Consider the following 12,886-nt stretch of genomic DNA (forward strand, 5'->3'; position numbering starts at 1 on the left):
ATGGGATCAGTGGTGTGGCGTGGAAGATGAAGATCAATGGAAAAGCTTCTTTGCAAGATTGTGAAGTTGGCCTTATATTTATCCTACAATATAAAAACAACTTGAGGGACTAATTGTGTAGTTTATTTTGAAGTGTCGTTGAATTTCGAGTTTGTATCATTTTCATTTTAAAAATGTGTAATGTCGTTAAAGTGGAGCCAAATTCTGGTTAAAAGATAACTTTGCTTTGGATGAATGCAAAAATATTTCTAAATTGTGTTCTTGTCTGATGCATGTGAAAGCCCATGTTATGTTATGTACTGTGAAAGGTGTCTGTTACTGTGTCAAACCAAACATTATTTAGGTACATGTTTCCTTTACAACGTAGAACCAAACAAAATGGGGGTTTTCCAGTTCGGTGCTGTTACAGTCCGTAATCAGGTTCCATTTACGTTTATGTTACCACTGGACGAAACAAACACCTCCTCAGTGATTTGATTAGTTTGAATGTTTGGTGCATCGCTAGCCAAAACCTAAGACTCCTAACGTCAGAGGACACTTTACACGGCTGGGACATGTGGTTTACCTAGCTGAGTGCTGCATGTATCATTATATCTTGGCTATTTAATAAGGTAGAGGTATAAGAAGCTTATTTCAACAGCACATGCAGAAATATCTCTGGAGATAAGCTTAGGGAATCAATCACAAACTTATTTGCTTTGTTTGACTTAGCCCAAAGTGATATTAGCAGTAGTACTTAATCAGTTATCACCGTGGAAGACTAGAATGTTCGAGGAGTAATCTATACAGTCGATGAATGCAATTGGGCACACGCGTACACATCCCCTACAGTAATCAATCGATTTTCTTCACAGTAATCAATTGTTTGGTCCAATTAAGCGAGGCCATCGGATCATCATCGTGATCTTGTGAATAAACTATGTCAATGCTTTAATCGACCGTAACTTTTCATTTTTATTAACAATGATTAACTCAATGTGCATTAGCTAGGAGCCATGGGTTAGGTTAGATTAGGTAGCTTTCCACCTCTGGCCGGCCAGCAGCTCGTTGCAAATGGCCATCAATATAATCACGTCCCTTGCAGAAGGTTTATCCTTAATTGTAGTTTTTTGTTGGTAGCTTACCAAGCTCGGCACTTGGTGTAGAAGGCTTATCTAGAGCACAAGGTCTTTCATGGAAAATTCATCAAAAAATAGGAATGTTGGTGGTGGTTTTGTTGGCTATCACCTTTGCTTGTAGTATGTAGACATTGTTGCTTGCAGCTAGTGGCGGAGCTAGAGGTTGGTCAAGGTAGGCCACGACCGACCCTGAAATTTCTCAATAGCCTTTATATCATAGAAAAATAATATAACATCTATAAATATATAAATTTTATAAACATTTTAATTGTTGGCCCACTTGGCTAGATTGCCACTGCTTGCAGCTTGGGCCAGGCCATGCTGACATGTGATGCTAAAAGTATGACCATTGTGATCTTGGCTTGCAGAAGCCAGACAAACATCTTTCAAAGAAGGTCACCGAAATCTTACCTATCATTTTTTCGCTTGGAGCAACTTTCATAAAAACTACCTCTGAATGGGATCTTTTATGTTACCAAAAGATAACCAACATGGAACCCCAGTAGCACATCCCTATCAAGAAAAGGGGAGTAGGCCTGGGGGTGGCTAGAGGTGCACAAAGGGTGAGCCATGGCAATGAAGGATGAGTGAAACTTTGAGAACAAGAGCTAGACGGTGAAGCAAAGATCACCTAGTGTTTGTGTCACCAAGAACTTGATGGGGTGATCGAAAGGAATTGAGGTGCATGACAATGAGACTTCTACGATGACTACTACTTCGACCCTAGAGGTAGGAGACATCAACACCGAGTTTACTCAGTTCAGATGAACTAGATGGAATCAATTAATTGGGGAATATAGGGTTTGGAATATTCTATGTGGCTTGGAATATATGGTTAATCGGGGTTCAGGATCAACATGGTAGGGGCGCTTTGCTAGGACCAATTAATACAACCCTACGCCACTCATGTCTATATAAAGGGAGGCCTAGGTCCTCATTAGGGAGCCAATCTAAAACTCAATTCTTGGTAGACATCTCAAACACCATTGTAATCCTCTGCACGAGGTATCCCCTCACCACGAATAACAAGATAAATCAGGATGTAGGGTATTACTCTTTAGTGCCCCGAACCTGGGTAAATAATGTGTGCAAACCCCGTCTCGGTACTTTTTGTCTCGTCATGAACCGTACTGAGGGATCTGAGGGGAATTCTCTCCATCAAAAATATTGCGCAAATTCTTCAAAAACCACATCCAACTTTCCTTTGAATTCATCTCCAACACACCCACTCGAAAAAGCTAGTTGTGTGCACCAACTTCACAAGTAGCTACTAGTTGTCCCCTAAATCTTCCATTCAAAGTTGTTGCATCCATAGAGAAATAAGGTCTACAACCGTCCAGAAACCCCTTCTAGCAAGCTTTGAGACAAACAAAAGCCCTCCTGAAACATTCCTTCTCAATTATCTTCCCTCTAATTTTGTACTGTACAGTATGCTTATGAAGCTCTACAACATTGTCTGGACTTGCCATCTCAACTTTCGCTATGTAGGTGTACAACAAAGCAAACGTATCATTCCATGGACCATTAATTCTGTCAAGAGCCATTTCCTTTGCATAAAAAATCCTCATGTACGGTATGCTCATCTTATACTTCTCAGACAACAACTTGTGTAGTGTTGTAGGACAAGTGTTGGTGTCTCTCTAAGCCATTCCATTACTGCATATGTCTCCCAACTAGTTTTTGCTAATTCTATTGCTTGGGCCTTCCCCCCTCCAGGTGGGCAAGTGTGCGTATGTGGGTTCAATTTGACATGAAATTCAATGAAACAAGTGTATCAAATAGAAGGGATCAAGCATCACTGAAACTAATGTTGTCTGCAAAATTAAATACCTGGATATATTTACTTGTATGCATACGGGAGGCATGCAACATCCACTTACACCTCCATATGGACACTGAACCGTCAACCTTCTGGGTTCACTCTTGTCAATCACAAAATCATTCTGAGTGAGAATGCAGTATGTAGTTAGTGCATTTCGACAGTCCATTGTCGATTCAAATATTGTTCCTGAAATAAGCTTAGGATCGTCCCTATCCCACTCAATTGTTGGCATATACTCACAAGTGTATTTGTCTAGAAACAACATGGCAGTGTTCTCCTCCTTCTTTTCATCATCAGTGTCATCAAATCTAGTAGAGCCGGTTGGCTCCTCCGGGTATTTGTCATGCATTGCTTGTTTGCTCAATTCATCAACCAATTCAGGGTACATTCTCTCATCCCCGTCATCATTTTGAGGCACTGGCTCGTCAGGCTGTGCATCATCTTCTACATCCATTGTAGAACTCGCTTGTATTTCACTGCCAATAGGTTTAGCCGGTCCTGTCCTATGAGGAGTGCGGGGCCGCTCACTATCAGCAGAGTTATCAGGTGTTGCACCCTTTCCCTTTTCCCATTCTTTTGGAGGCTAGAGTACGTCCATTTGAATTTTTACTGAAATGGCTGAGAGCATTCAAAGCAAAAAGATTTTCTACATGCTCATCGCAAGTTAGTGGCACAAATTTTTCCTCACTATCCAAATATTTCAGTTCAATAGCATCGGCTTGGCTCCAAGGATAATCATAACAGAGGGAGTTGCATAAATCTTTAAACGAAATAATTGTTCCTACCACCATTGGATAGCAAAATGCAGGCAAATGATGTGCTTTCATACCTCGCGGGATGCTAATTTCTATTCTAACTGCGAGCCGAAGGTAAGCGCTTTCTACAGTTAGGCAGACAATAATTAAGTCAAGCAGGAAACAATGCACGCGCCCATTGCTCAAATACTAGGCATACTATCAAGTTAGATCACACTTTCAAGGGGTTCGAGGCTTACCTAGCCGAAATCCATGAGTTCTCTGTTGCTCCTGGTTTGACCCAATCCTCCACACAGTTGATGGGATGGAGGCCGGTGTCCCTCAACATTGCCCAAGCCTATGCAGCTCAATCTGATGCTGCATGTCCACCCTCCAGATCCCCTTGAGCCAGTACAAGCGTGGGGCATGAAACATGGCGGATCAGTGCATCGTGGACGATGGTTCCTATTGATTGCAGGCTAGATTGGGCGACGATTATGGGCTGGGTGGGTAGGGTTTTGGGAGGGTACATGTGGTGCACCCTTTCTTCGGTCGCCCCGCTGGCTATCGGCGGGTGCTCCGACGACGGCGATGGAGGTTGTGTGGGGAACAACTCGGGTACAGGTTGTTCGAAATGAGGTGTGTGTGTGTGTGTGTGTGAGAGAGAGAGAGAGAGAGAGTGAGTGAGTGAGTGAGTGAGAGCGAGAGAGAGACGTCCACTGCCTAGGCCCCACCTATAGTAAGTTGCCGCCGCCCCACCTGTCAGGATATCAGGCGGCCCCACTAGTCAGGAGGAGACAAAAAAAACTAGTCGGGAGGTAATGGTTAAAGGCTTTTGACCGGACGACATTGTAATGTTTGGGTTTTTCTGAGCCGGTGGTGGATGGGGGAGGGAAAAAGTGAGCAAAGTTAGTTGTCTTGGGCACAACTGGTCGCAACTAAGCAACTAGGCGCATAGAAATAGAAATCCCAAGTATCTATGGCATTGTTGCTATCCGTTGGCGCTCTATTTTCAGCATTACTTGCATGTTCCAAATGGTTGCAGATGTTTCCCTATTCATCCTATGATGTTGTTCCTTATATAAAATTTGAGCATTTGTTTCTAATCTACATGATAATGTCATTTGAATCCATGTAAAAATTCATTTACTTGATAAAACCCCTATTGTAAAAGTGCATCCTGATGTTAACTACACAAACTGTTAAAATTTGTCAACTTTGCATGATGATTGCAATGGATCTATAGCTCCTGTGAAGATGATTCCTACATGTATTTTGCACTAAATCATGTGTAATTTAATTCCATGCCATTTTTTGTCATGACAAGTTCCTTTAGCATGTCTATTTCTTTCCCTTAAGTTCCTAACATGTTATAACTGTTGTCTTGTTACAATAAAGTTGCATTTTCATATTTTCATACGAATTAATCCTTACATCCTATGAGCTTGTGCCATTGGAATAAATTTAACCCTGTCATGTCTACTTTCAGTACATATCATTTAAATTCACCTATGTTAAAAATAGTTTGCTTTTTGTTATCTTCATGCAACACAGCAGGTCAATGTTACTATTTTCAGCATCACCTAAATTTCACCAAGTCCTAAAATTTGTAACAGCAACAATGCATTTGGTAAATTCCATATCAATTTAACTATGATGCCTATGAACTTGAACCTTATACATGAATTGCTGCATTTTAAACCTAATACAGCCACATGACATGTTTGAGCTTATTTGCATCATGTAGCATGTTGTTTTGTTGTATGTAAGTTAGCATCTTGATGTTAGTGGCAGATTGCATTGTGTTTTTATTTTGCTCACCTTTGAGTTCTATATATCCAAATGACATGATCTTTATATAAATTTCATCTAAAATTTGTCGTTCTTTCCAGTGGTGAACTTTGTTCTCAGGTTTGAGCAACTAAATTAATGGTTTGCCTTTGATTTGCACAATGGCACCCTAGAAACCTTTTCGGTCACAACTTTTGCTCTGTAGCTTCAAATCCTACAATTTTTATATGAATTTGGACCTACTCTTTATACTTGATCTACTGGCATACTTGGAATGCCAAGGTTCTGGCCATATCTTGTTCATCTTCCTGTTCATCACTGATTCCTTCTCGATATCGTTTCCTTTGTTCCGATAGAACCGTAATTCCGTTTGTGATGATCTTTATATGAATTTGTGGTAGAATTGAGTGTAGAATTTGATTATTTCCATGCCATGCATCATATTTATCACCATGTTCATGTTTTGCCAGATTGCATATTTCACCCAAATGAGCGTGAAGTAATTGCTTGAACCACTCCTAGGTGGCTCAAGGCTTCATTTAATATTGCCATGAGTTGACGCCATGATAACAATATTTAAAAATGTCATGCATGCATATTAATTGTTGCATAATTGCAATACTTGTTTGTTTACTAGATTGTTTGTTCTTTTCCGGTTTATCTTGTGGGTAGAATAAGAAGACGCTTCCAAGTTCGACGAACCCGTCGAGAATGTTTTCGAGGAGGAGAGTTACTATCCCACTTAAGAGACTACATGCAAGATGATGATTAGCTTGAATATCATTACTATCTTTGCTTGCTAATTATCTCGTTTCTATTGCTTGGTCTTGCTACCTACCACTTATGTGTCGGCCTCCCAAATTGCATGATACAACCTCTAACCTCCGCTACCTAGCAAACCATTGTTTGGCTATGTTACAGCTTTGCCCAGCCCCTGTTATAGCGTTGCTAGATGTAGGTGTAGTGCAGGTTGCTCCATGGATATCTTCGATATTACACTATCTTGATTATTTAATTAATGCATCTATATACTTGGTTGTGTGTGGAAGGCTCGGCCTTTTTCCACTAATGCCGCCGTAGTTTCCATAATACCGGTGAAATGTTCCGTGGTTATCGTTCCTAACATGTTTGGGGTTTATGGGGCCCCTGATAGTTTGCTTTGAATAAAATTCTACCAATAAGTCCCAGCTTTGATTTTAAATTTGCGTAATAACAAATAAAACTTGTATCGGGAGTAATTAACCCATGGATAATTAATCAACAAACCGGGCCAATGGTCCTCATGAGTGTTGGTCCAAATTGGGTGATGTCCGGCGCCCCCCGGGAAACCGTGGTTTCAGCTAACCTGACATGTGACTCGTCTGGTCGTGTCCTGAGAATGAGATACGTGCGGCTCCTATCTGGATCGTCGACATTCCGGGAAGTCTTGCTGGTTTTGTTTTACCATTGTCGAAATGTCTTGTGCACCAGGATTCCGGCGATGCTTCGGGCTATCCCGATGTTGAGATCTTTCCAACGCAGCTTGTGATAGTTTGTGATGGACTAATTGGAGTACCCATGGAAGATTAAATCTTTCGGAATGCCATGCCTGTAGTTATGTGACGACTTGGAGATTTATAATATCTGGTTGTAAATAACTTCCAAAGTAAATTTAATTAAAATGCACTAACCACGTGTGTAACCATGATTGTCTCTTTTCAATTGACTTTGGAAAAAGAACATGGTGGGGTTATGAATGACTCCTAAGTAGGTGTTTAGGGTCACTTATTGATGATACTAGCTTGTACCCATTTATGTGTAGAACACTTATCTTATTCGCGTACTCGTAAATATCCACATTCCCATGCGTTTGATATGTGATTCTACTCTAACCATGATAGAATTGCATCTTGGGTGTTCCAACTGCGTAGTGGCATCCTCTACTTTATATTTACACATAGCAAAATTAACTACATATACTGCATTTTTTATTACAAGATGATAACTTATAATCATGAAAATCATATATCTTTTTATTACAACGCAAGATTAACCGTGTAGAATAATATTGTTGATAATTAAGATAAAACATTCATACTTACACAATTTAGTGTTTGTCAATTTATATATGGTCGGACTCAATTTAAATCACATTTTGCAAGGACAACCACATTAGTAATTTTATTTCAGAACAGTCCCCTTGGATATAAAAATAAATCTTAAAACGGAATAGTCGTATCGCTCCATGGACTAAATTTAGTGTTCACTCATGTTTTTTTTAATACATTGGCTAAGAGATCTAAATTGTGTAGTCTAACAAATATCTTGATGGTGAGCTCTAAATTAGGAGTATGTAATTTCATATCATATGTGTAAGGAAGTAGCCAATTCTAGAGATTGTTAGAAATATGCCCTAGAGGCAATAATAAAAGTATTATTATATTTCATTGTTCATGATAATTGTCTTTTATTCATGCTATAACTGTATTATCCGGAAATCGTAATACACGTGTGAATACATAGACCTCAATATGTCCCTAGTGAGCCTCTAGTTGACTAGCTCGTTGTGATCAACAGATAGTCATGATTTCCTGGCTATGGACATAGGATTTCGTTGATAACGGGATCACATCATTAGGAGAATGATGTGATGGACAAGACCCAATCCTAAGCATAGCACAAAGGTCGTTTAGTTCGTTTGCTAGAGCTTTGCCAATGTCAAGTATCTCTTCCTTAGACCATGAGATCGTGTAACTCCCGGATACCGTAGGAGTGCCTTGGGTGTATCAAACGTCACAACGTAACTGGGTGACTATAAAGGTGCATTACAGGTATCTCCGAAAGTAGCTGTTGGGTTGACACGGATCGAGACTGGGATTTGTCACTCCGTATGACGGAGAGGTATCTCTGGGCCCACTCGGTAATGCATCATCATAATGATCTCAAGGTGACCAAAGTATTGGCCACGAGATCATGCATTACGGTACGAGTAAAGTGACTTGCCGGTAACGAGACTGAACAAGGTATTGGGATACCGACGATCGAGTCTCGGGCAAGTAAAGTACCGATTGACAAAGGGAATTGTATACAGGGTTTGATCGAATCCTCGACATCGTGGTTCATCCGATGACAACATCGAGAAGCATGTGGGAGCCAACATGGGTATCCAGATCCCGCTGTTGGTTATTGACCGGAGAACGTCTCGGTCATGTCTACATGTCTCCCGAACCCGTAGGGTCTACACACTTAAGGTTCGATGACACTAGGGTTATAAAGGAAGTTTGTATGTGGTTACCGAATGTTGTTCGGAGTCCCGGATGAGATCCCGGACGTCACGAGGAGTTCCGGAATGGTCCGGAGGTAAAGATTTATATATGGGAAGTCCTATTTTGGCCACCGGAAAATGTTCGGGATTTTTCGGTATTGTACCGGGAAGGTTCTAGAAGGTTCCGGAGTGGGGCCCACCTGCATGGGGGGACCCACATGAACGTGAGTATTGGTGGAAAGGCCCCACACCCCTGGTCAAGGCGCACCAAGATCCCCCCTTAGAAGGAATAAGATCATATCCCGAAGGGATAAGATCAAGATCCCTAAAAAGGGGGGATAACAATCGGTGGGGAAGGAAATGATGGGATTTATTTCCTCCCACCTTGGCCAACGCCCCAATGGACTTGGAGGGCAAGAAACCAGCCCCTCCACCCCTATATATAGTGGGGAGGCGCATGGGAGCTTAACACAAGCCAAGGCGCAGTCCCTCCCCTCCCCAACACCTCTCCTCCTCCGTATATGCTTGGCGAAGCCCTGTCGAAGTACTGCTGCACCAACTACACCACACCGTCGTGCTGCCGTTGGAGCAATCTTCCTCAACCTCTCCTTCCCCCTTGCTGGATCAAGAAGGAGGAGACGTCTCCCGTCCCGTACGTGTGTTGAACGCGGAGGTGCTGTCCGTTCAGCACTTGGACATCGGTGATCCGAATCACGTTCGAGTACGACTCCATCATCACCATCCCCTTGGCTAGCTTCCGCTCGTGATCTACAAGTGGTATGTAGATGCAAACTCTCTCCCTTGACTCGTTGCTTAGATGAACTCATAGATGGATCTTGGTGAAACCGTAGGAAAAATTTTAATTTTCTGCAACGTTCCCCAACAGTGGCATCATGAGCTAGGTCTATGCGTAGTTCTCTTTGCACGAGTAGAACACAATTTTGTTGTGGGCGTGGATTTTGTCATCTTACTTGCCTCTACTAGTCTTTTCTTGCTTCGGCGGTATTGTGGGATGAAGCGGCCCGGACCAACCTTACACGTACGCTTACGTGAGACCGGTTCCACCGACTGACATGCACTAGTTGCATAAGGTGGCTGGCGGGTGTCTGTCTCTTCCACTTTAGTTGGAGGGGATTCGATGAAAAGGGCCCTTATGAAGGGTAAATAGAAGTTGACAAAATCACGTTGTGGTTATTCGTAGGTAAGAAAACGTTCTTGCTAGAACCCAATTGCAGCCACGTAAAAGATGCAACAACAATTAGAGGACGTCTAACTTGTTTTTGCAGCGATTGATCATGTGATGTGATATGGCTAGAAGTTGTGATGAATGATGAATTGTGATGTATGAGATCATGTTCTTTGTAATAGGATTCACGACTTGCATGTCGATGAGTATGACAACCGGCAGGAGCCATAGGAGTTGTCTTTATTTTTTGTATGACCTGCGTGTCATTGAAGAACGCCATGTAACTCACTTTACTTTATTGCTAAACGCGTTAGCCATAGAAGTAGAAGTAGTCGTTGGCGTGACAACTTCATGAAGACACGATGATGGAGATCATGATGATGGAGATCATGGTGTCAAGCCGGTGACAAGATGATCATGGAGCCCCGAAGATGAAGATCAATGGAGCTATATGATATTGGCCATATCATGTCACAACTATATAATTGCATGTGATGTTTATTATGTTTATGCATCTTGTTTACTTAGGACGACGGTAGTAAATAAGATGACCCCTTACAAAAATTTCAAGAAGTGTTCTCCCCTAACTGTGCACCGTTGCTACAGTTCGTCGCTTCTAAGCACCACGTGATTATCGGATGTGATGCATTCTTACATTCACATACAACGGGTGTAAGACAGTTTTACACAGCGAAAACACTTAGGGTTAACTTGACGAGCCTAGCATGTGCAGACATGGCCTCGGAACACGGAGACCGAAAGGTCGAACACGAGTCGTATGGAAGATACGATCAACATGAGAATGTTCACCGACGATGACTAGTCCGTCTCACGTGATGATCGGACACGGCCTAGTCGACTCGGATCGTGTAACACTTAGATGACTAAAGGGATGTCTAATCTGAGTGGGAGTTCATAATTTGATTAGAACTTAATTATCATGAACTTAGTCTAAAACCTTTGCAAATATGCCTTGTAGATCAAATGGCCAACGCTCATGTCAACATGAACTTCAACGCGTTCCTAGAGAAAACCAAGCTGAAAGATGATGGCAGCAACTATACGTACTGGGTCCGGAACCTGAGGATCATCCTCATAGCTGCCAGGAAACAATATGTCCTAGAAGGACCGCTAGGTGACGCTCCCGTCCCAGAGAACCAAGACATTATGAATACTTGGCAAACTCGCGCTGATGATTACTCCCTCGTTCAGTGCGGCATGCTTTACAGCTTAGAACCGGGGCTCCAAAAGCGTTTTGAGCATCACGGAGCATATGAGATGTTTGAAGAGCTGAAACTAGTTTTCCAAGCTCATGCCCGGGTCGAGAGATATGATGTCTCCGACAAGTTCTACAGTTGTAAGATGGAGGAAAACAGTTCTGTCAGTGAGCACATCCTGAAGATGTCTGGGTTGCACAACCGTATGACCCAGCTGAACATTAACCTCCCAGATGAGGCGGTCATTGACAGAATCCTCCAGTCGCTCCCACCAAGCTACAAGAGCTTTGTGATGAACTACAACATGCAGGGGATGGAAAATACCATTCCTGAAGTGTTCTCGATGCTGAAGTCAGCAGAGGCTGAAATCAAGAAAGAACATCAAGTGTTGATGGTCAATAAGACCACTAAGTTCAAGAAGGGCAAGGGTAAGAAGAACTTCAAGAAGGACGGCAAGGAGGTTGCCGCGCCTGGTAAGCCAGTTACCGGGAAGAAGTCAAAGAATGGATCTAAGCCTGAGACTGAGTGCTTTTATTGCAAGGGGAAGGGTCACTGGAAGCGGAACTGCCCCAAATACTTAGCAGATAAGAAGGCCGGCAAAACCAAAGGTATATTTGATATACATGTAATTGATGTGTACCTTACCAGTACTCGTAGTAACTCCTGGGTATTTGATACCGGTGCCGTTGCTCATATTTGTAACTCACAGCAGGAGCTGCGGAATAAACGGAGACTGGCGAAGGACGAGGTGACGATGCGCGTCGGGAATGGTTCCAGAGTCGATGTGATCGCCGTCGGCACGCTGCCTCTACATTTACCTACGGGGTTAGTTTTGAACCTTAATAATTGTTATTTAGTGCCAAGTTTGAGCATGAACATTGTATCTGGATCTCGTTTAATACGAGATGGCTACTCATTTAAGTCTGAGAATAATGGTTGTTTGATTTATATGAGAGATATGTTTTATGGTCATGCTCCGATGGTCAATGGTTTATTCTTAATGAATCTCGAGCGTAATATTACACATGTTCATAGTGTAGATGCCAAAAGATGTAAAGTTGATAACGATAGTCCCACATACTTGTGGCACTGCCGCCTTGGTCACATTGGTGTCAAGCGCATGAAGAAGCTCCATGCCGATGGACTTTTAGAGTCTCTTGATTATGAATCGTTTGACACGTGCGAACCATGCCTCATGGGCAAGATGACCAAGACTCCGTTCTCCGGAACAATGGAGCGAGCAACCAACTTATTGGAAATCATACATACCGATGTGTGCGGTCCAATGAGCGTTGAGGCTCGCGGAGGATATCGTTATGTTCTCACTCTTACTGATGACTTAAGTAGATATGGGTATGTCTACTTAATGAAACACAAGTCTGAGACCTTTGAAAAGTTCAAGGAATTTCAGAATGAGGTGGAGAATCAACGTGACCGAAAGATAAAGTGCCTACGATCAGATCGTGGAGGAGAATATTTAAGTCACGAATTTGGCACACACTTAAGGAAATGTGGAATCGTTTCACAACTCACGCCGCCTGGAACACCTCAGCGAAACGGTGTGTCCGAACGTCGTAATCGCACTCTATTGGATATGGTGCGGTCTATGATGTCTCTTACTGATTTACCGCTATCATTTTGGGGATACGCTCTAGAGACTGCTACATTCACTTTAAATAGGGCACCGTCTAAATCCGTTGAGACGACACCGTATGAATTATGGTTTGGGAAGAAACCTAAGCTGTCGTTTCTAAAAGTTTGGGGATGCGATGCT

Source organism: Triticum aestivum, chromosome 6B (genome assembly GCF_018294505.1).
Source record: "Triticum aestivum cultivar Chinese Spring chromosome 6B, IWGSC CS RefSeq v2.1, whole genome shotgun sequence".
In the NCBI taxonomy this organism is placed as follows: Eukaryota; Viridiplantae; Streptophyta; class Magnoliopsida; order Poales; family Poaceae; genus Triticum; species Triticum aestivum.